The following is a 27,410-nucleotide window of genomic DNA, read 5'->3' on the forward strand; positions in this document are numbered from 1 at the left end:
TGTGGAAAGCACATAGTCCCCCAGTGGAGATTCTTGGGAGTAATGGTGAGTGGGGCCATTCTCCTAATTCCACCCAGTGTGGGCATTGTGTTGTTTTGTTTGGTTTTGTTTGTTTTCGTACCAGGGGTCAAACTCAGGACCTTGCACTTACCAGGCAGGTGTGGTGCCATTGAGCTAAATCCCTGGCCCGCTCTGAGTTCTTATTAGGGGCATGGTACCGTATAGAGTTTTCTGCCTTAGCCCAGATTCCCAATGTTAGCTATCACAATTGCACCAATGCCCCTCCCAGGCTTGTACCTGCAGCTAAAACAGGGCCAAAGGAGAAAGGTTTCTATACAGCCAGCTGAAGGAAGATGAAAAATACTGAACTCTTCACTACAAGTGATGGCTTTTAGTTGGCTTTTCCAGTCTATGAAATTGTCTGCTCCTAAAAGATGTTATATATGATATGGCTAGTGCTCCTGAGGTCATGGATTCAACCTGCATTTCCTTCACTGTGAAGTAGGTCACATGTTCAGATGTTACATTGTATGAGATACTATACCCAGGATTTTATACCCCTGGATTTTGGAGAGAGTTGTATTGCAAGCAGGAAAGGTAAGCCTGTAACCAAAATAGATGTCTATTCCTGTGAGGTCAAATCCCTAATTCTTGTGGTCAGCTTACACCAAGTAGCTAGTGGTCTTATCAACATTGGTCTTTATTGCTGACAGGCTGGACTTCCAGAAACAGCCAAAGCTACTTTAGCCCTGGTAATGGGAAGTCCATGCTACTAGGCCCATGCATAGCCTGTCTCTGCCACCATAGCTACTTTGTTCGTGTGATGATCATGGTAATTCCAGGATGACCACAGCAACAAAATCTGGTTTATATTGACTAGTCTGCTTATTATATCTACTTGGTTGGTTAAAGTGAAAGCACCTGGAATAGTTTTCTTGATGGTGTAAGGTTTCCAAGAAAAACTCAAACTCAAAAACTCATCCACCTCTTTCATGGTAGATGTTTTTTGTTGAGCTAGAATGTGTATCACAAAACTATTCATGTTCATCTACATGCTTTTATCCTAGAACTTCCTGTCTCCAATCTTGTAATTCTTTTCATTCTAGGCCCCTTAGCAGACACCAGGCAATTGGCCATTTCCCAGGTCTGTAAATACTGGGGCACTTGTCATTCTACAACATGGCAATGACTATGCCTTTTTCACAACTCTACTCATTGGGAGCATTTTTCTTCTCTATTGTTTTTTCAAGGCTTTCCTTGAATATGGTTGTATTGCAACTATACTCCATTTTTAGCTTGTACTTGCATACAGAATAGACTCACTCAAAGACCAAATGGAGGGGGCTGGGGATTTAGCTCAGTGGTTGTGCCGCCTGCCTTGCAAGTGCAAGGTCCCGAGTTCGATCCCCAGTACCAAAAAAAACAAAACAAAACAAAGACCAAATGGAGACTTTCCTTCTCTTTCACTTGGTCACACAGAATTTCCCATAGGCCACAAGGGCAAGCTGGTGAAGGGTGCTATGGGAATTGTTATGAGGGATATGCCAGTTTGCTCTACCTGCTCATGCATTTTACTGTTTTCACTGTCCTGCTCAGGCTCAATTCCAGATGTATCTTTCCATATTATAACAGACTACCACTAGGCCTATACAATTTAGTGATTTGGCATATCCAACAGATCCCAGCTTATAATGTGCAGTTCTAGACCCATAGTCACTATGTGCCCCACCAGGTGCCTCTACCACTCCCAAAAGCTTCCCAAGCACTGTTCCTCAAAAGACACATAATTCTATGCAGCAAATAAGGCATGGTCTTGCCCCAGAATCATAGAGGCCTTCATTGCTATTCTTCCATTGGGAGTTATCATAAAACAACGCACCTTTTCCCACCACTGTCACCTCCAGTACCTTAAGATCTGCTCTACTGTATGGCCCAAGTGGCAGAGCTATACTGTAGCCTGGACCTGCTCACTCAAAACTGGCAGCTTTCCATGTCACTTGATATATGAATGTGTTGCTTCCAGAAACCAGTGACTTACAAGGTACATTATTCTCTTTTGGGGGATAACAAATGCAAAATGTATCTATTTTATTTTTACTTTGAGGAAGGTATATCTTGTCATGATTTTGACCACTGGGTCCCTAAAAACTTATTCTCATGTCAAATCATTGAACCTCCATAGGATTTATCACCAGTCCTCTGGAAAACTATGTCTTAGCAAAGCCTTTAGCATATTAGCCCCTTCTTGTTCACCCTGAACAAAATCAGCATGATGCCATCAGTAAAATCCACACAATCCATATCTGTTCAGACCTGAGGTGCTTGATGAGGGGTAAGGGAATACAGAATGGGTAGTAGAAAAAGTAGCTGTAACCACATAACCAACAGAAACGAGGATTGTAATTGTCATGATTATTTCTTTTCTATTTTAATATCATTTTGCATATATTAAGCAGATACCTTTGTTTTCTTTCTTTGTAACATGCCATTGATTGACATAATATTGGCACTTATGCATTGTTAAATCTACATTATAATATTTAAGTTATAGAATGTCAGAAGAGTAAGCATCACTCAGAGAAAAACTGTCTTTTGTTCTGAAGAGGGAATTAGTTTGTTTTCATTTGTACACAAGACAGTTATATCATGTTGGGCATAATTATGAACTTACTATTGTATTTGGAGATTAGGTATGGTTTAAGGAGATGTGTCTGGTTGTCAGATTGACAAAGGGTGGATTATGATCATGATAATATTAACTTGATGAGAATAAGGACCACCTAGAAGATTAGTGAAGCTCTTGATATGTCTGTGGATGACTGGCATGTAGGCCAGCAAACTGAGAGAGGAAGGAAGACCTGCTCCAGCTGTGGTTAGCACCAACCAATAGGTTGATAGCCTGGTAAGAATAAAAAAAGGGGGCTGGAGATTTAGCTCAGTGGTTCTGCCACCTGCCTTGCAAGTGCAAGGACCAGACTTCAATCCCCGCTACTGGAAAAAAAAAAAAAAAAAGAATAAAAAGAGAAAGAAAAAGCAAGTATCCTCATTTTGGAAGAACTCCAGCCTTCACTGTTGTCTTTGGTCATTTTTCTGCAGTTTCTTCAGCCTCCCAGCACAGACTCACATGAGTGACTCTACAGTGAGCTTTCAGGCCTTTGACCTTCAACTGTTACTGCAGCCTTGATCTCGATTGTTCTGCAGCTGCTCTCTTCTTTGGCTCAGAAGCTACTTGATCCTCTGGCTCTTCAGCACTCAGACCATTATGGATTCTTCAGCCTCTGATCCTGCAGATGGCCATCGTGGACTCTTCTGCCTAATAAATCCCTTTGTGTAATTTTACATATATTTCACATTGATTCTGTTACTCTAGAAAATGCTAAGATAGATTCTGTTACTAGAGAAGTGGGGTTGTTGCTGTGACTGTACGTGACTATGTAGTTTAGAAATTTTTGAAACTAACTATGGGAGGAATTTGTAAAGGTTTAGATATGTAAGCTAGAGAAGAAGCCCTACATTGCTGTAAGTCAAACTTGATGGGTGATTATGGTCAGAGCTCAGAAGACCAGAACGATAGCAGGAATGCAGACAGTAAAGACAAGGCTCAGGATTTCGTTGGGAACAAGGACTCCATTGCAGTTGGACTAGAGGCCATGTGTGTTACACTCTGGTGGAAAACTTGTCTACATTTTGCCCATGTTCTGAGACTTTGCAGGAGACTGAGATAAGGGCAGTGGACTAATTAATCTGGCAGAGGAAATTTCAAAGCAGCCCAGTGTTCACGCTGGGCTAAATGTCCCCCCAAAGCTTTAGGTGCTCATAGGTGGGGCTTTGGGGAGGTAACTGGATCATGGGCATGCGACACTCACCACTGGATTTGTCCACTGAGGGACTTATAGTTGGGTGTAACTCTGGGAGTTGAAGCCTGGTGGGAAGAGGTAAGTAACTGTGGATGTGACCTTGAAGGTTATACATCCCTCCTTTTCTCTTCATCTCTCTCTGCTTCCTGCCGGGTATGCATGAGCAGTTTCTCCTCTGCCATGCCACTGAGCCAGCTGACTATGGACTGAAATCTCTACAAACTATGAGCCAAAATAAACCTTTTTTGCTTTTAAGCTATGAGAGTCATGTATTGTGTCTCAGCAATGAGAAAGTAACTAAGACAGGCACTGTTGGTGAGAATGCCCAAGCCCTTTGGAGTTCACATCTCATTAACTGCTTGACCCTGAACTCCTAAAAGTTAGGGTACGTACCTAGTCTTGATATTTTTATTTCTAAAACATTTAGTACTTAGCAGACATTTTATAAATGTTTTTGTAAGTGAATTAATAGAGTGTAAAGTTCAAGAAGATATCCACGAATTTAGCTTGATTTAGATGACTTGACCCTAACTTATGGGGCTATTATGAGCCCCCTAACATTTAATGAATTACTAATTTAAATGAATTACTAAATAGTGTTTATAATGATTGCTAGCACATAAGCACTCACTAAATCTTAACAATTTTATTTTTCCAAGTCACAGAGAATCATCAGCTATGATAGAGAGATGTGACATTACACTAACTCCTTGACCAGAGGTTTAAATGAAATATGAGAGATGTGTATCACCATTTAAAGTGAAAGCAGCTGGAATAGTTTTCCTGATGGTGTGAGGTTTCCAAGAAAAACTCAAAAGAAAAATGATTATAAAGCTGGAAAGAAACTGAGCATGGTGGTACATGCCTGTAAGCCCAGCACTTTGGGAGGTTGAGGCTGGAAAACTGCAAGCTCAGTCCCAGCCTAGCACCTTAGTGAGGCCCTGTCTTTAAAGAGAGAGAGGGAAAGGGAGAGCAAGGCGAAGAAGGAGGAAGGACGGGAGGAGAGGAGAGGTAGGAGAAGGGAGGGGAGGGAAAGGAAGGGGAGGGGAAAAGAGGGGAGGGGAGAGGAGCAGAGGAGCAGAGAGGAAAGGAAACGGAAAAAAATTACTTATAGAAACAGACATTTAACCAGGCTGGGGATTTAGCTCAGCGGCACTGTGCCTGCCTCGCAAGTGCAAGGTCCTGAGTTTGATCCCGGTACCAAAAAGAAACAGACATTTAACCTAATGGGCAAAAAAGGTGGTTACCATGAGCCAATTCACAATGGCATTCCTATTTTTAATAACATTTCATATAGGGGCCGGGGATTTAGCTCAGTGTTTCCGCCGCCTGCCCCACAAGCACAAAGACCCGAGTTCGATCCCCGGTACCCCAAAAAAAAAAAAATTCATATAATCTCAAAATTACAATTCTTTTTTTTTTGGGTACCGGGGATCGAACTCGGGTCCTTGAGCTTGCGCAGCAGGCGGCGAAACCGCTGAGCTAAATCCCCGGCCCCGAAATTGCAATTCTTGACAAATACTTTCAATAATAATGTAAAACAATCTTAAAATAAAATAATTGCATTTGTGCTCACTAATAATTTCACAAAATGATACTTTCTGCTACCTGAATGTCTGTTTCTATAAAAACAAATAAATAGTACATTCTCATTTTTCATCTCACACATAGGTCATTATAAGAAAAGGTATAGGAAAATACAAGGCTCTAATGACAGACCACACATAGATCTCTAGTCTTCATTAGAACAAATGTTATTTTTCTCGCACAATACTGTGCTCTGAGAGGATTCAAAGCTGCTGTCATCTGGCATTTGTTTAGTGACGCCATTTTAAATAATATGATAGGGCCGGATATTTAGCTCAGTGTTTCTGTCGCCTGCCTCACAAGTGCAAGGACCCAAGTTCAATCCCCAGTACTGAAAAAACAAAAAACAATAAATAATATGATAACTCTCAGGGTACTGCCAAGTATCATAAAACTTTCCAAAAATTGACACAGTCAGAGCTGTGAAATAATCCCAAAGTCACTAAGCAGGAATTCACACTTGCTACTTTTAAGAGAGCTAGGAAGGAGGTCAGTGGACAAGATCTAAACATGGCTTCTTTCATCTTAAAAGAGACTAAGCTACGACAAGTCTTCCACTCTGTTATTAATATACCATCTCACAAGTAGGCTTAGATGACCTCAAAACTTAGGAAATTGCCTGTTACTTTCTTGCCAGTATCTCTTTTGTTATAGAGCCTTCCAGAACAGTCACCAGATTGAGTTTATTCTGCTAGAGAGTCAGTTGCTTATTAGCACTTTTGACATCCAGATGGTTTAAGACAGTGGCGACCAGGGATAATTCCCAAGTGTAACCAGTGGAAACTCTCTTTTGCTGAGGGACTCTAGTCTACTGGGCTGTGGGCCAGAGCCTGAGTTTCTTTCGCAACAGCTCAATACTGCTATGGCCTTTTCTATAACCCTTGGAAGTCAGGTCACCTTAGAGACCAAGAGTTAAACTGGCTGTACAGCCTGAACTGTGAAGGTTGAATTCAAATGGACCAATAGCCTGGATCTGTTACATGAATAAACAGAAGCGTTCAGGGTTGGGACACTATAAAGTTAAGTCAATGTTAGTTATAGAGGAAATCCTGTTTATTCTTTCTTCTGTTGTAGTTGCTTTTCAGAAAGAACTCAAGAAGAGCTTTTTTAGTAGTTATAATGAAAAAAAAAACACCCTTTAACAGAGAGAACATGAACAAACACACACACACATATTTGTAACCAAATAGAAAGCAAATCACTATTGTCTTTGCTGTTGGGTGCATGAGAATTAAAAGTGTTTCCCCAATATTGTTGAACTATAAAACTTACAGTGTCTCTATTTGTGGAATGGGAAATACTCATCCAGGTTCTGATGTTATGTAGTCACCTTATCATGATTATTAACATAAAAATAAATGATTTATATTAAAACCTCCTGGTTCTGCTTATTTAGGACAAATTTCTCTCAGTAGTCATTGCCTAAAAATTACATATAATGGGGTCTGAGTAATCCAGTATTTAGAAGGTGCTAGGACAATGATTCCCAACTACTTTGAAGTTGTGACACCCTATTTTGTTTGTTAGATTTCACAACTTATCCTTCCTGTCATATCATCCCCATACACCCAAGGGAAAAAATTAATATTTTATGTGTATTTTAAACATTTAAATGAATTTAACTTAATATTATTTTGCTTTAGGATTTTGATTTTTTATTTTCCTTTATTGTTACCTCTTTTTGAAGTCTAAGCCATCATAAAGCTTAAAACAGAATTATCCTCTCCTCCTGATGTATTCTTTTAGCTCTTTATCTGAACCTACAGAGTCTGCCCAAAAACATGTATACACACTTGAGAGAAAGAAAAATAGTATGATTTTTTCCAACAGATGGTGTTACTTGCCCTTATCGCTTCTCGGCCTTTTGGCTAAGATCAAGTGCAGATGGTGTTACCCTCATATAGGGGACTGTAGAGCATGTCATATATCACAGAAAACCCACTGCACTGCCAGCCCTTACAGAAGAAACTGAAAATGCATGTGCAGCAATCTCAATGACCAAGGTTGCCCAAGCAGCAGTTCACTGTACTAATAAATGTCTATATGGAAGCTCATGGCCACCATTTTGAGCAACTTTTGTAATTGTAGAGGCCAAAGACAACTTGTATTAATCTCATGATGTTTCAATAAATTTAGTATTAAAATATTTATTCAAGCTTTTCCTTTCCTGAAGTGTGTATACAATTATTGGCATACTCTCATACCATTTAATATCACATTTTTGCAGTTAACTTTATGCATTTCTCATTGGCTTAAATGTAAACATGCCTAATCCATTTTTTCCAGAATTTCTAGTTCAGTGTTCAATATGGATGGAAATTCAAAAGGAAAAAATGGAAACAAAGTCTTTGTAAATAGGGAAGGGTAGAGGGGGTGAAGGGAGGGCAGGGGAATGGGGAAAAAAAAAGAATCAAGATACATCATGTAAAGGTATACGTTCTCAATGATAAATGTAAATGTATACCTAAAATGTACCAATAAAAGAATTTAAGGAAATTCAATAAATATTAGTTGAATGAATTAATGAATGAGCAATGGCTTTGGAGACAGAAACATATATACAGGGTGTCAAAAATACCAACCAGAGGGCTGGGATTTAGCTCAGTGGTTCCGCCGCCTGCCTCACAAGCGCAAGGTCCCAAGTTCAATCCCCAGTACCAAAAAAAAAAAAAAAATACCAACCAGAGAATCAATGTTTAAAGATGTACCCATGTAAGATCTTCTGCTCTAGAACTCAAATCTAATGAGCAAATGTATTCAAAAATACTTTTTAAACTGTGATTACTGTTGCTTATTACTTAGTAGCCTTCAGAGAATAGTTTCTGAATTTATGAATCAACAGTCAGTGACTACAAGAATGATGTTGGTTCATTGTAATAGGAGGACCACGTGAAGATTAGTAAATGAAAGCAAGTTGACAAAAATTGTCCAGCAATATAGCAGGAGTCTAGTTTTAGAAAATTGGGGTTTTCTGAAATATTTAATTCTATGTCCTGATCAAAAATGACTGTTTTTAGATGCTTGTGATTTGGATAATTCCAGACAGTACTCCCAGAAATATGTGTTGCCTGGTTCAAAATATGTATGCTTAATTGGTCAAAGGAACATGTTACATTTGGATAACTCTACTGAGAGACTAAAATAACTGACAAATTTTGAAGTGACCATTGGTAGTAAGCTTCAGCAACTCTGAAAGAGGCAGTAAAAAAATATCAGCGCAATTTGACAAGCTACTGTAGTTCAAATAGATGTTAGAGGTAGCCAAAGTTCACAAATTATGTCAATGAAGCTGGATTCCATTAAGTCAATAAGTAACTAAGGAAATAGTTAATTGAGATAAATCTCAAACTAGAAAAACAGGATAAATTAAAGAAGAAAGAGGAATAATCACATTTCTCGATGGTCACACGCTATCAGATGGCAGAATCTGATGTCTGGAAGACAAATCAGGGATATTTCAACAATGGAAAAGAAGGCCGTGGGCTAGGGTATGAATAATTCTATAAAAGCAGTCAAATGGGAATCTTTCTGAAAAGCAGATGATGTCCTCATGGAAGAGAATTGTCTAAAAACAATTCGAGCATAGTTCCTACACTTGTAAGCATAATCTGCCTCAAGTCACACAGCTAGTAAGTTACAAGGTGAGCTTCTAAATTCAGGTTGACATCAAAGCCCATGTCCTCTGCACTGCACTTATTTCTGCCAAATAAGGGACAATCAAGGTATGTGTCAAACTGCCAAGTTGTTTTTTACTTGTACCTTTTCTGAATCTAGTTTCAGAAGAATCACAAATCAGGGCAACAGTGACGATAGCAATCTTTCTGCTTGTCGGGATCAAATATATATGCAAGTAATTGGATTTCTGAATTGAAACCAAGTAGCTGAAATTCTGAAGCAACTAATCTATTTCTGAGCTAATTTTAGTGTGCACTAAATTCTTCTGTATTAGATGAATGGATAAAGAAAATATGGTGTATTTATGGTGTATAAATGGGGCAAGGACAGCCATAAAGAAGAACGAAATCACTTGCCAGAAAATGGATGAAACTAGAGGCCATCATGTTAAGTGAAACAAGCCAGAAATAAGGCAGGAAGTTGAATACCATGTATTTTCTCTTATAGAAGCAACCTAAAAATAAATTTTAAATAAATAAAGGAGAAATTAGAAGGTAGACTTTTAGAATCAGGAAATGGGGGAGGGAGAAGAAGGAAGAGGAATAATGAGGATGAAATTAATCAAAATATGTTATGTACATATGTTATGCATCAATATACCAAAATAAATGTTACTATTTTATTATTAATATACACAATAAAAAATTCTTCTCTGAGAACTAGAGAGAAATATCTATTCATTCTTTTGTTTAAGAAGCAATCATTGAGTTACTGCCATATGTCAGTCACTGGAGACAGAGATAAATAGAAAAAGGTTTCTGTTGTTAAGAAGCCCATACTTGAGAAAGGAAGGAGGAAGTAGAGACAGACAAGCCAATAATTACAATACAATGTGGCATTACTTTTGAGAATTTTACAAGTAATAAATACAGGGATGTTGCATTGGGGAAAAATATCTCTTCCAAATTGCTGATTTTTCTTTCTCAGTGGAGGGGGCATCACTACTGTAGTATTTCTAAACTTCCTGCATCCCTCAACACTTTCATTCCTAGGGAAGGAGAGATTACTTAATCTGATCAATGAGTGTATATATATATATATATATATATATATATATATAAAAAGAAACAACATATAACACAAGCCCTTTAACTTCTCTCACCTTCCCTCAATCCTTCCCTCTCTCTTCCTCCTCCTCCCTCTCTCTCTCTCTCTCTCTCTCCCACACAGACTGTCTGCAAAGAACTGATTTCTGTTCTATTCTTCTATACCTTAAGTTTTCTAGAGGCAGATCCCATGAAAGGAAATCTACAGAAGTCCAGCACTGTTTTTGACTAGAAGTTCACTATTAGGAATCCCTCTTCTTCATAGATACAAACTATATTCTCCTGTAGCCATTTGATCCATAATAAATGCATTACTTCTCAAAAGACAATACAATATAATGGTTAGGAGCATAAATTCTGAAACCAAACTGGTTTACACCCTGAGTTAATCACTTAATAGCTATGTGACTTTGGGCAAGTTGCATAATTTCTCTGTGCTTCAATTCCCTACCTACAAAATAGGACTAATAGTACCTACACAGAGTTGTTGTGAAGAACGAGTTAATATTTATAAAGCACTTAGAATAATGCCCTGCACAAAATAAATACTTTGGACATCTGCACTATCATTACTATTATCATTACCAATGTGTCTGTCTTAATCTTTTTGCGGGGGGATGGGGGTACCGGGGATCAAACTCAGGACCTTGCGCTTTCGAGGCAGGCCCTGGAACCACTAAGCTAAATCCCCAGGGCCTTTTATTTTTCAATGTATGGAAAACTCAGGCAGGAAGGAGAAATACTATTTACTGGAATCCTCACATTCACCTCCAACAGTATTAGAAGTTTAAGAAGTCTCACATGAGTCTTAGAACAATTATCTTTTTGTTTATTGCTAGATGAAATTAGAAAGACTATCAATAGGTGACAGATGTCAGACCAAGCATCTCAGACTTCAGATCTTCTGGATTGACATTCTTTTGATCTCCAGAGCAGCAGCCAGCTCTTTACTTGATTCCCAGAGATTCCTGTGTCCCTTAGGTTATCTGCATATTCCCAGAGGGCTCTCCTTGCTCAGGCCCTTGCACATCTTACCTTGGTCTTTGCAGAGCCCACCTAAGAATAGAAAGTTCTTTTCTACCTAGCCACAGTGATTCTTACCTTTGATTCAGTCATCAGGTAAGCCACAATATTTGGAATACAGTTTGTTAAGTACAGTTAGAGATATCTCTAAATGGTACTACAGTAGTAAAGCAGTTGGGATAGGAAACAGATGGCATATTCAAAAGGAGTGATTAAAGAGAGTTTAATAAAAGATTTACTTACAAAGATGTAGGCAGAGTTAGGGATAATGAAGCATCAACACCGAGAAAATGCCCCACTCTTAGGCCTGAAGGGAAAGGAGTTATTACCAAAATCCAGAAAGAAAACTGTGTGAAGAGGGTTACTTGAATGGGACTCTGTTTTAGTAGATTAATGTAACTCTTCCAAGGCCTGGAAGAGGGGGAGTCATGGAAATATTACTACAGCAGTATCACCCCTTTGTATCCTTGGAGCTTATTCCAGGGCCTCTCCTTGTTTGACCACACCAGAAAACTAGAAGGCAAGTAAATTTGAATAATGTTGTGCCTTTGAGGACATGGGGCAAGTAAAAAATGGTGGAGCAAGGATCTTAAAACAAGCCAAGAGCAGCCCTGCACAATAAGCAAAGGGACTAACTTCCTGCTGATTTCAAAGACATTGTAGGCCAACCCATTTGAGACCCCTTCTGTCTCTCAGGATCTATTCCTATTCCTCTTTCCTATTCTTAAAAAATAAACAAAGAAGACTTTTTAGAGAAGACAATAATGAGTTGGGCATTAAAAGATAAGTAAATAAGTGCAGAAGGGAGTAATGACATTTCAGGCAAAGGGTTAGGGTTAGGGTAGTTAGGACCAGATTATAAAGGCTTGTAAATGCCATGCTAAGGTAATCGGACTCCATCCTGGTGAATAAGGATCCATTCAATGATTGTGAGAGAGAGAGGGAGAGAATTTATTTCTATTAGTATATGTTTGTTATACATATTAAGTACATTCATCATGGGAAATTGGTATAAAAGATAACTAATGGCAGTATATGGGCTGGGCTAGAACACTGAGTTTCCAGAAGCAGGAAGATCATTTTAGAGATCTTTGTGACATTCCAATCAAGATGATTGTGAACGGCACTAAAACAGTAGCAATGATGCCAGACCTATTTTGAAGATAAAATTAACAGAACTTGTTCACCCAAACACTATAAGGAGTGCCAGAAATGGCAGGATCCAGATGACTATCCAATATTTAATTTGAAAAACTAAGTAAGTGGTGGTAATATCAATCAGAAGAGATAATTCAAAGATAGGTATGTAGGAGACTACCTGGATTTCAGTTTTATACACAGAGTTTGTCATGCCTATGGAACACTAACTGAGAAATGTCTTATTTTCAGTGGGTAATAGATTCTCACCAAGACTGTGGCAAAAGACCTAGGAGCCAGATATAGAGTCTGGAACACAATTTAATTTTTGTAGCCTACATAAGACATACCCATCAGATTTTTCTCAACCTCTGTAACCAACAAAGGAAAAAATGTGACTCATCATATAATCAAATAACCCACAATAAGAGTCAAAAACAAATCCACTACTGATGTTCCTTACCATGGGAAGAGTTTGTTCATTTGTTTCTTAGTAATAGAAACTCATAACTTAGAATCACATAATAGTTTGAGTGTTCTTTAAAACACAAACAACACGATTTTAAAAAATGAGTGCTGTTTGCTCTTTAAAATTAAACTCATTCATTTTGTAAATAAAAATCCAACTTTCCCATAGCAGTTTAATTTTATTAATAAACACATACCCCAGTGACGTTCTGAGGCATTTGAGCAAGGTTCTTTCCTTTATAATAGGTACATAATAAATATTTACTAGAGGAATGAATGAATGGGAGATAGATAAACGAAAGCAACAGATTATATTAAGGTAATATTGATTTTGTTATAAGCTTGATATATACCTAAAAGTGTGTAAGAAACATAATCAAGAAAGAAATAGAAACCGTTTAGTTTTGCTTTATCAGCAGAAGAGAACCAAAATTATTGAGATTCCTGCCAGTTTCTTCATGTCCAGCTGCCTCAGTCACTTTACAGAAGAATTGAAATAGTTTTCTTTGAGGTTCTTGCTGGGTTAAATTATCAACAGTATAAGGTCTCACAACTTGACCTCTTTTGTGTAATTCCCAGCATAATTATTTTTGAACCTTAGAAATATGGTTCCTATTTTATGAAACCAGTGGAAGTCTGCCATTAGTAGTGCATAATAAGGTACAAGTAGAACAAATTCGTTGCCAACACCTAACTTTACACATGACCATTATATGACTTAATATGTCTATCAAAATTGTATGAGATTCTGGGTGTAGTTCAGTAGTAGATCACTTACCTAGCATGTGCAAGGCCCTGCCTTTGATCACCACAAAAAAATTCATTCATTAACCTATATTCTGTTCAAATCCTCTTTTCAATTTTTTATTCATAATTACTTCTAAAAAATGTGTTTTATGTGTTTCTCCATCTTGTGTCATTTAGAATGAGTCACTAATACACTATATATCCATATCCCTTCCCTACCTCCATCGTGATGTAGTTTCTTTATCTTCAGTGGGCAATATGAACACTGCACCTAGGGGTCTGCCAGCTCTGTCAAGCTGTTTAACAAGTGGAAAGATTTCTTCCTTACTTCTGCCTCTCTAAGGAAAGAAGTATAGCTACATGGAATCTAAAGAGGACTGGACCTCAAGCTCAATCATGATAAGGCCCAGGCACTCACAGATCATTAGATTTCTAGGTAAACACAACCTACTTCTAAATAAATGAGCTGAAGGTAACAGGAAGATACAGGAATACTGAAAATTCTTGACAAATTTTAACTTTTGTTGAATATTTAAAATACATCTATTTTATTGATGTCTCCCTCCTCTATATATGTGGGTACAGTTCATGTCCTAGCCATCTGACTTTTTCTCAACATCTAATACATCAGTTGCCAGTAGAATTAAAAAATTCCCCCATACATAATTTTTCTTCTTTCTAATTGTTATTATAAAGTTTTTCTTTAATGAATATTACTTTATAATAAATTAAAATCTCAATATTTTGTGTTTTAATATAAGCAGTTTTGTACAACATCATATACCTATATATGTGGGTTCCACATCTCTGGAGTCAACAAACTGCAGATCAAAAATATTTGAAAAAAATTACATCTGCACTGAACGTGTCCAAATTTTTTCTTGTGCTAAAATTACAGTATAACTGTTTATATCCCATTTACCTTGAATTAACTATTAAGTATTAAGTATTATAAGTAATCTAGAGATGATTTAAAATATATAGGAAGATGTGCATAGGTTATATGCAAATCCTATGCCATCTTATACAGAATATCTGAACCTCTTGGATTTTGGTATCCCAGGAAGGTCTCAGAACCAGTGTCCCTGAATACCTAGGGACAGCTATATATGTATTATGTATGTGTGTGTAATCATATTTATAATCAAAGGAAAGTAAGAAAACACTTACAAATAAGTATATAATTTAATCTTAACATGTTACGATAAATTGTTAGTTACAATACAGAAAGTTTAAATACTAATTGTGTATTTATGTTACTCTAAACAGATGGTTAAGCAAAAATTGAAAAGAATTTTGGTTTGGTTGTTTTTCTATGACACAACTGGGTGAAAAGCAGAACGGTGCAGAAGTTTCATAATGAAACTTCAAACCACATTAGACTTGTCTATTGTCAGGTTTTGTTACATTCCCTCTAACTCAACTCAGACTCCCTGTGGTTGGCTAATAGGGCAAAGTTTGAATCAAAATCACACTTAGAATTCTATGCCCTTAGAATTCTGGGGGACAACAAAAAAAATGTCAGTTTTTTCCTCCAGATGTGAAAAGTCTAACACTTTCAATTATTCAAATTCCAAATTCAAATAAATTGAGGTATTTACGTTTAAGACTCCCTAAAAGGAACAAGTTAGGAAGGAGGAGGAGCAAAGGGGACAGAGAGGAACGGGGAAGGAGGAAGGGAGGGGAGTGTGTCATAACCAATAATTGGGTTTAATTTAATTCTATAGCCCTGAGATCCAAGAAAAAAAAAATCAGTCATATTTTTTGTCTGGAGGCTATATAGATGATAGTTAAAACAATGATTTAAAGCATAGAGTTTTACTCTAAAAACCAGAGAGAAAAATCTAATGTTGTAGAATGTACTTGGTTTCCCTGTCTCTGCCATTTATACTTTTCTACTACTTTAGCTATGTCTATAAACAACAAACTACAAAATAATTTTCATCACAATTATTTTGCTTGTGTAATAGTCAGCATTTATTGAATACTAACTTCATTTAAGGCACTGTGCTAAGTATTTTATACATTTTATAGGGAAACACTTATTCCTCACTCCTGGTATTTCCTTCCATATGGGATAGCAGCTACCACTATACTTATTAATTGCCAAGAAAAGAAAACATGATTTGATGAGTTTGGAATGAGGAATACATGATGAAGATCAAATATAAATGAAGTTCCTTTCCTCTTTTCCATTCTCTTTTAGATACTCCAACCTGCAGAGAACATGTGTGTTTGTCTGCTCTCAGCAAGGCCAGTAGCAAAATGGTAACACCCCTGGCCTTGCATACTTAGGAAAAGACAAGTGGAATCCAGATCTGGATGGGATGTTGATCCACAAGAAGATTGTCTCCGAAGAATGTTGCAGCTCAGGAAGGTTAAGGTGACAATTTCTTTGCTTGTAGTAAACACGAAATGGATAGACTTCACATATTTCACTATGGGAGACCCCACAAAGCAAAACCTAGAAGAGTGTGTTTAAAAGAAGGAGGAGGAGGAGGAGGAGGAGGAAGAGGAGGAGGAGAAGGGTTGGGGATTTAGCTCAGCGGTTCCACTGCCTGCCTCACAAGTGCAAGGTCCCAAGTTCGATCCTCAGTACCAAAAAAAAAAAAAAAAAAAAAGAACATGTTAGGACCAGAAAAGCAAAAGAAAAAAGTCTCTGTAAAAAAGCAAAGATGATGCTCAAATCCAGCAAACAGTACTAGCTTTACCATAGGTACAGAAACAAAAGGACCAAACTAAATTACAGATTCTATTGTTATATACTTGGATGAGTCTTTCTGAAAAATAGTTATGGAACAGAGGAGGGAAATATAATACTAGAGGCCCACCCCTTTGCTGCAGAAAAATATATAACAGAAAGAAGTGCTTCTCAAGGGTTGTGACATGCAAAGTGAGGAAAAGATAAGATCACAAGTAGTGCACAGCATATGAATAGAAAAGACAGTGGGCCTACAGAAGAATAAGTTTCAAAAGCAGGCTTAATTCAGGTCCCTGCTGAGTTAAATTCTAGGACTGAATAACAATTGTGAAAAACAGGAGGAAGGCATCCACAGGAGACAAGTGTCCCAGGCCATAGCAGAAGGCAATGGCAACAGCCCCTATGGCACAGCCCCTGTGTGGAGGCCATTTCACTAGACACAGCCCCATACCTTAGCATAGATGCCAGGAACATGGTACCTTATGGGAAAATAGGAATTAAGAAGTTTTTAATATGTTAGCTAAGAAGGGAAGGCTCTTAGAGCAAAACCTGTTGACTGAGCCCACTATCAAGTGAGGATTTCAAAACTTAGAAGCCAGAAGTATCACAGATGCCACCTTCTAAGAAAGGAGATCTTATGCAGAAGTGGCTTGTCCTCCCAGGTTGGAAGTGAGACTAATTGTTTGATGGTTGATTTCTCAATTGAATTTAAGCTCACAATTTCTTGACTCAGAAAATTGAAAGTGACTGACATCAAATTATACACAGAAACCCAACCACTTGTCACCTCACTGCTATCACCTTTATCCAAATCACTATCATTCCTTTCCTGGATTATTGCAACAGCTTCTCAAACAATCCTCCTGCTTCTACACTGAGCCCCTTAAAGCCTTTTCTTAACGGGGCATCAGGAGTGATCACCACATATATCTCCCATACGGGGAGAGCAACAATTTCAACATTACCTGATGCATGACAGGGGTTCCAGAATAGTAAACCTATTGCTGCCACACATCTAAGACAAATCCTTAATTTTAGCCTTCAGCAGTTTTAGTGGATGATACTTTTATCACCATGTGAAACTCTCTTTGATACCCCATAACCCACTTTTTTCTGTGGCCAAGTTGAGATTCTCAAACATTTGCTGATCAATAAAATTTCCATAATGGCATCATCAGTCATTGGCTCCATTGTCTGGATTATCTGTATAGCATTGTTGGTTTATACAATAATTTGAACATTGTCTTTGAAGTTATTTTATAAAAATGAACAGAAAACAGAAAAATAAAATACTAATAGTAAGACAAAGGTGAAAATTATTAAGCATGTTAAAAGCAGGAAATATTCAGCCTCATTAAATTATTTTTAGACTTAAGCTGGTCAATTGTTTAGTTTAAAATTCAAGGAACAAATTTCAAGTATTTCTACAAATGCAGACATGTAGTGACAGAAAAAAAAGATCCATAAAATTATGAATTGGAAATAAGTATCAAGAAGTATTCCAGAGATTCAAATACAAAGAGAAGTTTCATTTCTATAGCATTGATACAGTATACGGCTTGATTTCCTTTTTTAAAAAAAATATCCTGAGGCCTAACTTTCTCTTGAGAAAGTAAGTATACAATCTCCTGTTTAATTTTCTACAAAATTCTCTGAAAAACTACTCTCACCCAACTCTTTCCAATGTTAAAATATATTTATTTTTTTTAAAAAAATACATTTCTTTAGGGCCGGAGATTTAGCTCAGTGCTTCCACCACCCGCCTCGCAAGCGCAAGGTCCTGAGTTTAATCCCTGGTATGGCAAAAAAAAAAAATTTCTTCGGGTACTAAATGTTCTTTCCAGCAAGCTGAGAGAATTAGAATTCGAAGTAAAGGGCCGGGAATTTAGCTTAGTGGCACCACACCTGCCTTCCAAGCTCAAGGTCCTGAGTTCCATCCCTAGTACCAAAAAATATCCCCAAAAACAAAAAACAAAAACACTACAACAAGCAATGAGTCTGTGTTCTCATAGAGTGAAATAAAAATTCATCTTCATTGCCCATTCTGAGGAGCTAGGCCTTCCCTTGAGAGAAATCAAAAGCAGATCACTCCTAGATAATAAACATCTTCTGATTACATCTAGACATAAGAAGCTTTATTTCATTAATCAAAGTATCTGATACTTTAAATGTAAGTCAAAATTCCAAATTTCATTTCAAGTTTCTACCCTTGACAAAGTCCCTGCAGTGAGAGTGGGTGCTTAGTTAGCTATATCTCTGTCTCCCTACCTGGCCTTCTATTTCTCCTTCCCTACCCGTATGCTGCCTCTGGATCCTCTGGGGGTTAAAACAAGGAAAAGAATAAGATAGGACAGGAAATATCTTACCTGACTGGCACCACTATAATCTAGTTACCTCTAGCTGTGGCACACATTTAAAGCCAACTCTTTCTAGCTGTTACTCAGAGCTGACTATTCCTGCAGTACTTTCATGGCTATTTTAGTGTCCCAGCCCCACTGAACTGCCTATGCTGTAAGTGAAGCATTTACCTTTAAGTGGTCATTTATATTTCCTCTCACAGCAGTGGAAGTCAGGTAAACCACTCCTGTGTTGAGGTCGCTTCATCTTTCTGAGCAGAAGTCTAAAGTGGTTCCAGACTGGCTCTGTTGTGCTGAGCCCATACCTAATCAATGAGAAACACTCAAAATCTTTGTCCTTGCTTTCAGTGTAAATGCAACTAACATTCAAGGTAGGCTGGGTTCTCTCTTGCTCTCTATTTCTCGATACTTTAGACCAAGAGTGACAGCCCTTTGTTGTGCCCATTCAAGTTTATTTCTTTAAACTCTATCACCACCTCATCCATTGCATCACCAACAGCTATTTTTAGCACCTGTCCATATTCGGCTACTCCAAGACTATGAGCATGACTTCTTTTACTTCTCTCTAAAAAATGGATCCAATTTCCATGCATTTTGTAGATTATAAGAAAGTAATAAAATACATAACTGTATAAATATATAGATCAAAAGAAAAAAGCTTCTATCTTTCTTTCATATCTTTGAAGGTCTAAAGAGAGCTGGAAGACCTGGCACAGAGCTCTCTGCCCATTGGATGTGCCAGGTCAAGGAAGAGGATATGAAAAATGTCTATTCTTTTCTCTTAAACACATACCCAGAGAAGTGATGATGAGTATGGCAACTGTCTTTGTTACTTCCAAATATTTTTGTGATAGCTCAATTTTCTTGTTGCCCAAGACAGTTTTTTCCCAAGTGCCCAGTTCTAGGAAACCATTGGTGTCACAGTGACTCAATCCCCTCTTCACTTAGAGTTTTGCAGTTCATAGGTTCATCCATCTGGCTGGACCCTTTTCCTCTAATAGGAAAGATCTAAATAATAGATGTTCCCTTGTAGGTTGTCCCATTGAGCCTCAGCAAGGACCAACTCGTGTGCTATGCCAGGAGTGGAGCATGAAGTCATGCCATCAGTAGTGAAGAAACAGAGAGTGTTCAATACTGAGAGTAAGGAGAGGGACTAAATTTTGAGTAGAAGTGGAAGGTGGGGAATAGTGCGGGGTGGGGGTACATATCAATCTCATCATCTTTTTTCTGTCAGTAAGCCTTTCACAGGAGTTTCACATGCATGATGTCAGTTGGCATGAACTTTGACAAAGTCTCATCAACATAATGTTTATGTACACCCGTGTTGAGAGTTAGACAACTTGGATTTTGATTCTCACTCTTCCATTTACTAGATATGTGGCCGCTAGACAAGTTATCTGAGCAATGTCACAGGGGAAGGGGGTAAGAATTGATCACTTTTGCTCCTTAAGGCATCTAAAAATCTGGTGAAATTAGATGAAGCCCATGACAATCTGACTTTCCTCTAAGGGAACATGTATACAGGATTATCTGGCCAAAGAAAATCCCCGGTTGTATTTTTACTGTGCTTCCATTCCCCTAGAGTCACCAGCAATCCCACAGACTGGTCTAACACAGTCTACATCTCCAGGCCATAGCTAGGGACTCTAGGCAAGGATAAAGGCAGCCAGTCTTGTGCAGTTTTTTTTTTTATTAGTACATGTTTAGGGTATATAATGTTTACATTTCTTGTATGGAGTCAGTAGATGTAATAACACATCTTAATTCCTTTTTTCATCCCCTTTCTCTCTTTTATTTCTTGATCCCCTTCCCATTTGAGAATGATCTATCTCCCTACTTCCTATTATCTGTTGTTTTGCTCTTTACTTATAATTTGTGTTTCTCATATAAAAGAAACCATGCAATATTTAGGCTAATGTGTCTGATTTATTTCACTTAACATTGTGGTCTCAAGATGTATCCATCTTTCTACAAATGACTAAAGTTTATTTTTCCTTATGACAGATTAGTACTCCATTGTGTGTAAATACCACATTTTCTCTATCCTTTCATCTGTTGAGGGACATATAGGCTGCTTACAAGAGTTAGCTATTATGAATTGTGCTGCTACAAACATGGGTATGCATGTATCATTGTAATATGATAGCAGCCTTTGTAGGTTTCAAGTGAGAATTTCACAAAACCCAAGTCCATCCATGTAGCTAAGTATGGAGGAGGTTAGAATACAGTTGAGGAACAGAAAGAATCTCTAAAATTTTCAGCTGCCGTGGTTTGGGGATCTTTGCTCTAGTATTACACCACCAATCCAACAGCTACTTCTCTCATGTCTGTTTTCAACACAAGTCCTACTCCCACCAATTTGGGCAGCACCCTCTAGCTGGCACTAACCCATTTGTGTTGCAAAATCTTGTGTAAGTTGCATGCATAACTGAGGCCCAGCCCCTCAATCCTGAAACAGTCAACTGACAGTCACCTGAAATAAGGAGTCAGAGCTGAAACTCTGAAACCAAATAATGCATGACATAATGCTATTTGTTGGAAATGAGTGATTTATTTCCCTATTTAAAATTTAATTCATTGAATATTCCTCCCAAGATGTCTTTTTAAAAATAGGCTTATAAGAAAACTAAAGAGAGATTAAGAGGAGAACAAAAGTGGGAAGAAAAGCCAGAAATAAAGAAATTTTGTACATTTTTTGAACCCATAATGTACTCATATAAGTAACCTTAACTTGAACTAATATGAATGTCGACTAGATGCTAACGTTATGCTATGGAAAAACAAATGCAAATAAGTTAAAATGCTTTAACCAACATGTATAATGAATCTATTATTTCAAACACAAAGAAGTCTACAATTTCAATTAGAAAATCATATCTTGCATTCTCATTAAATAATAATGAATAGGCCTGGGATTAAGCTCAGTGGTTCCGCCGCCTGCCTTGCAAGTGCAAGGTCCTGAGTTAGATCCCCGGTACAAAAAAAATTACTATAAAAACATAATAATGAATAGGTATTTACTGACTATTGAGCTAAAGCAGTATGAAATTACTTTTTCTTAGGCACTTATAAGTTTTAGGCTAGATATGATTGAAATATAAAGCAGAAACCATACCCCTTTCCTTGTGCCGCCATTTTCCCAAGGTCATTATTATCTTTTACCAAAGAGATGTAGATCTCTTTATTTGGACTTCCTCCCTGCTGTTCTGCTCTTTACTAATGCTTCTTTTCTATTCTGAGTGAACACATGGAGCGGATATGAGAGGTTTATTTCCTACTTGTATTAGCTGAGATACTTTGGCCACAAGTAACAGAAAACCTAAGAAAATAGCTTTCATAATAAGAAATATTTATTATCTCACATAAGAAGTCCAGATGAGAATGCAGGTTGGCTCAGTTAATGTCACCATTGGTCTAGGTCCTTTCCATTTTTCTGCTCTGCCATTCTCATCATCAATAGTAGCTCTCTCTAGTTTCAAGCACCACCTGCAGACACAACATTTTTTCTATGTGTCTCTTCATGAACGAGCAAACCATTCTCAGAAGTCTCCACTGACCAGAACTGCATACAGTGACCTACTCATTTCTATACCCTTCATTGATGAAGAAGGTGACTGGTGTCAGGAAGCACAAGGCTGAGGGAAGAAGGGTGAATTTCAAAGGAAGACATGAGGCTTTGTAGAAAGAGGAAGAAGGAACATGGATAATGGGGAAACCACACCAATGTCTATTTCACCCTTGAGTTGTGGGTTCCTCTGTATTACAAGCCAGAATTAACTTTCTGCTGCCTTTCTCAGTACCATGTACTAACCAGTAATCAATTTACTGAAAGGTATTCTGTCTTTATATTGGGAGGCCTCTCTCTCTGTTTCTTCCCCCACCCTCACTCCCTATCCCTCACCTCCGCAGATACTTCTCCTCCTCTGGTACCTCTTTTGACAGTAACCCTGGACAATCTTTGCTTTCCCATTGAGCAGATTCTCCATTCCTTTATCCTTCCATATATTTTAAGCATTTTAGGACAAAAGAGATTACAGCAGAGTTATGTTCTTAACCTGTAAATAAAGTTCTACCAATTTCCCAATGAAATGAACCAGAAATTTGATAGAAAGATTTCCAAAAGTACCTCCATAAGACTCTGGGAACATTCCATAAAAATAGAGGCATGGAACATGAGAAATCAATCCAGCAGCTGCTAGATGATGCAAAGAAGAATAACATAAGACTGATTGGGCTCAATGAAGAAACAGGAGAGAGTCCAGATGACATAAAAGACCTCTTCACAGAAATAATGGCAGAAAACTTCCCAAGCAGGGGAAAAGAGCTTGACATACAGATAAGTGAGGCATATAGGACTCCAAATAGCCTTGATCAAAAAAAATCTACACATAGGCATATAATTGTTAAGATTCCAGAAACACAACAGAAGAACAAAATTCTACAAGCAGTTAGAGAAAAGAAAAAATCACATACAAAGGAAAGCCCATCAGAATCACAGCAGAGTTCTCAACACAAACCATCAAGGCAAGAAGAGCTTGGAGTGACATATTCCAAGCCCTCAAAGAAAACAGCCTCCAACACACATTGATGTACCCTGCAAAACTATCTTTCAAAATGGATGGAGAAATAAGATACTTTCATGACAAAGAGCACCTTAGGATGCAAATGAAAACAATGCTGAGATTCCACCTCACTACAGAAAGCATGGCTTCTATCATGAAATCAACCAATAACAAATCCTGACAGGGCTGTGGGGAAAGAGGAATCCTGTTCCACTGCTGGTGGGAGTGCAGACTGGTGCAACCACTGTGGAAATCAGTATGGAGATACCTCAAAGAACTAGGACTGGAAGTCCCATTTGATCCTGCTATTCCACTGCTGGGGAGCTTCCCCAAAGAATTAAAAGAATCATACCACAGTGATATATGTGCACCCATGTTCATAGCAGCACAGTTTGTGATCGGTAAAACTTAGAAACAGCCCAAGTGTCCATCAACTGGAGACTGGATAAAGAAAATGTGGTTTTTTAATAAAATGGAGTACTACTCAGCCATAAAAAATGAGAAATTAGAGACATTTGTAGCTAAGTGGATGCACATTGAGGCGATATTCTTACGTGAAATAAATAGGACACACATGTATAAATACCAAATAGTTTCTCCGCTGTGAGAAACTGAAAGTGTAAATAAGGACTAAAATGTATAATAGGTCATGTGAAATAGGAAGAAAAGTGGCAAAGGGGAAGGCAGTGGGAGGGCTAGGGGAAAGGATAGAAGGGAATGGGATTAATAGGAGAAAATGGAAAAATAGGAACAAAATCTTTGTAAATAGGGAGGACTGGAGGGGTTGAAGGGAGGGCTGGGCAAGGGTGAAAAATAAGAACCAAGAGAGACTATGTAAAGGTGCAAATTTCCAATGATGAATGTCATTATATTGTATACCTAAAATGTACCAATGATTAGAATGAATAATCGATAATGCAAAATAGGAAGAAAAGGTCCAAAGGGGAAGGGGTAGTGGGAGGGGCAGGGGAAAGGAAAGAAGGGAAAGGAAAAATGCTGAGAAATGAAAAAAATAGAAATAAAGTCTTTGTAAATAGGGAAGGGTGGAGGGGGTGAAGGGAGGGCTAGGAATGGGGAAAAAATAAAAATCAAGATGTATTATGTAAAGGTACAATTCCCAATGAGAAATGTAATTGTGTTGTATACCTAAAATGTACCAATAAAAGAATTTAACAACAACAAAAAAAAGAACTGTGCTTTGTAAATCCACATTCACTCACTTAACAAATATTTATTGAATATCTTCTACGTGTCAAGGTCCCAGGTCTCATGGAGCCTACATTCTAATGGAAGGAGGAAGGGACAGATGATAAACAAGTAAATAAATAGAATAATTTCAGATAATGATGAGCACTATAAGAAAAATATAACATGATGATGTTGTAAAACATAACTAGGATGTGAATGCTGTCTTAGATGGAAGAGCCAGGAAAGACATTTCTGAGGAATGCATTTTATCTGAGACCTGAGATATGAGAATGACACTAGAGTCATTCATTTATTCAATAAATGTTTTTTCAGCACTTAATATGTACCAGAGACTAGGAATAAAGGAATAGACAAAATTAGATAAGTATACCTGCCCTAATGGAACTCAAATTCCAGTGTGAGAAAACAAAAATAAAAAGGAAAATATCTAGTGTCTCAAGTGACTAGGTGCTGTGGGGTAGAAGAAAAAAATAAAATGAAAGAATATTTAATTTAAATTCTAAATTTTAAGTAGGGTTGCAGGGTTCCCTCACTGCAAAGGTGATATATAAACAAAGGTCTGGAAGAAGTAAAAAAGTGAGCCATGTAGAAATCTGAGGAAAAGGACTGGGATGTGGCTCAGTATGAGAGTCCATGCCTAGCATGGATGAAGCCCTGGGTTCAGTCAGAAAGGAAGAGAGAAGGAGGGAAGGAGGGAGAAAAGAAGGCAGGCAGACTAGAGGAAGATAATTTTAGGCAGAAATAAGTAGCAAGTGCAAAGTCCATGGGGCAAGAGCATGCTTGAGGCATTTAAGGAAGACCAAAGACACCAGTATGCCTAAAGACAAGTAAGTACAAAAGAGTATGGTAAGAACAAGGTGCCAGACTATGTAAGAATAAGCAGTGGTCTGGAGTAAAATTCTTCCAGACAGATGATGCAGCAATTGCAAAGGCCCTGAACCGGAACTAACGTTGGCCTATTCAAGCAACAGAAAAGTGGTTGACAGAGCTGGAGGACACTGAACACAGGGAAGAATTGGAGATGAGCTCCAAAGAGTCATGGGGGTCAGATCACATGGAGCCTTATAATTATAGGACAGTGTAAGGAATGCATATAGATGATAGATAGATAGATAGATAGATAGATAGATAGATAGATAGATAGATAGGTGATAGAAAGATAGAATTATATATTACATTAAGAAATAATTAGCTATAACTGTTATTATTATTGTTCGTGAAAGTCTACTGTGCTGAATAGATTGAGAAATTCTCTCCTAGAGGCAAGAGTCAATTTTAACTAACTCTAGCTCATCTTCTATATCAATCCCCAAGTGCTATGCCACTGTAGAACTCACTACAGCAGGAACTTGCTAATAGGCTCCAAATTCCCCCTTTTTTTAAATTTAACTTACAATTGGTCAAATCACTCCTCTCCTCAAAAATTCCTATTGACTATTCTTTACTTGTAGAACCAACTCCATACCCAGTAGCCAGCAAGGATTTCAAGGTCTTCCTATGATTCCTTCCAGGTACTCCTTTTAGAGGAAATGAAAGCAATCTCTGTGTATACATGATCTCAGTGCATTATCTATCACTTAGCTCATGCCAGTCCCTCAGCATGAATTCTCCTTGCCTCATTCTTTGGTTGTCGGATGCTCTTTTCTCCTTCAAAGCTAGCTCAGTGCCACTCTTCTCTGACCTTGTGCCTGATATTTCTAGGCAAAGTTGCTCACTCACTCCTTCAACCGTGTGCTCATCAGTTTCTCTTGTTCTCCAGTTTAGTGTGTTTGTCAGGTCCCCTTGCTACAGAATTAGTTGTCACTCCTCTCACTTCCATTAAACTGTAAGCACACTGAAGGCAGAAGCTGTGCTTTTGTGCTTTCCAGAAGTAGCACCTAATACAATTGCCAGCACCCAGTAATCAGTAAGTTGTTAATGAAATGAAATGAAATGAAATTTGAGAGTCCTTTAAGCAAACCACTGGGACACAAAAAGAAAAATATGGTCATGATTTGAGGGAGGTTACAAATCGGTAATAGTAGCTTCCATTTATGAAGTCCTAACTATGGTACAGGCATTACATATATAGTATCACATTTAACATTCACAGTGACCCAGTGAGGTAGGTTTCATAAGCCCCAGACTATAGAATGTGGTCAAGTAACTAACTTGACTAAGTTCACAGAACAGGGAACAGGATTGAAACTTAGGTCCCTCCAGTTTCCAAGCCTGTGCTCTTTCCACTACACGTGATATCAATCAGGACCTAGTCAGGAAAGAAATAGCTCTATCAGAGGAAGATAAATGTTTTATTTGTTTTATTTTTTGCAGATGAATGGAAGAGTAAAGAAGCCAAGGAACAAATGGTGAAGCAGTTCAAAGATTAGCAAAACCAGGAAGTCATTCCCCTTTGTTGCATGGGTGATACTGGGAGAAAAGGGTGTTACCGGAGCCCAGAAGCCTGAGCTGTCGGGCAGAGGGAGTGAAAACTGCTGGGGGAACTGCCCAAGTGGAACTGGGACCAGGAAGGGAGGGGCTGTCCAGTGGGAGACTGCCAGACTCCACAGGATGCAGGCAAAGAAAGTAAGTAATACCCTGGCTTCTCCCTTCCCCTGCTGCCAGGCTTCTCAAGGTGCTTCTCATTGCTTCAACTGAGTAAAGGCTGAAGAACAAGAGAGCTGGAGAGGGGCAATAACAGAGGAGAGCAGGAGAGGGTGGGATGGATCTGAGACTAGCGCCTGCAGGCTACCAGGCTTCTTTTTGTGGATTAAAACTATGTATGAAAAATTTACCATTATTAACTATTTTTTTATTTTTATTGTAAGGCTGGGGATCAGTCCTGGGGCCCTCCATGAGCCAGGCAAGCATTCTACCACTGAGCCATATCTCCTTTCCTCATTATAAGCAATTTTAAGTGTATAATTCAGTAGTATTAGTTACATTCGTAATGTTGTGCATCCATCACCACTATTTCTGAACCATTTTATCCCCAGAAACTCTGTGACAAGGAAAAAATAACTCACTATTCCTCCTACCTTCACCTATGTAATCACTTTACT

Source organism: Heterocephalus glaber, unplaced genomic scaffold, assembly GCF_053883595.1.
Source record: "Heterocephalus glaber isolate CG9 unplaced genomic scaffold, H.glaber_assembly_v1.0 deba00001428, whole genome shotgun sequence".
NCBI classification, from domain to species: Eukaryota; Metazoa; Chordata; class Mammalia; order Rodentia; family Bathyergidae; genus Heterocephalus; species Heterocephalus glaber.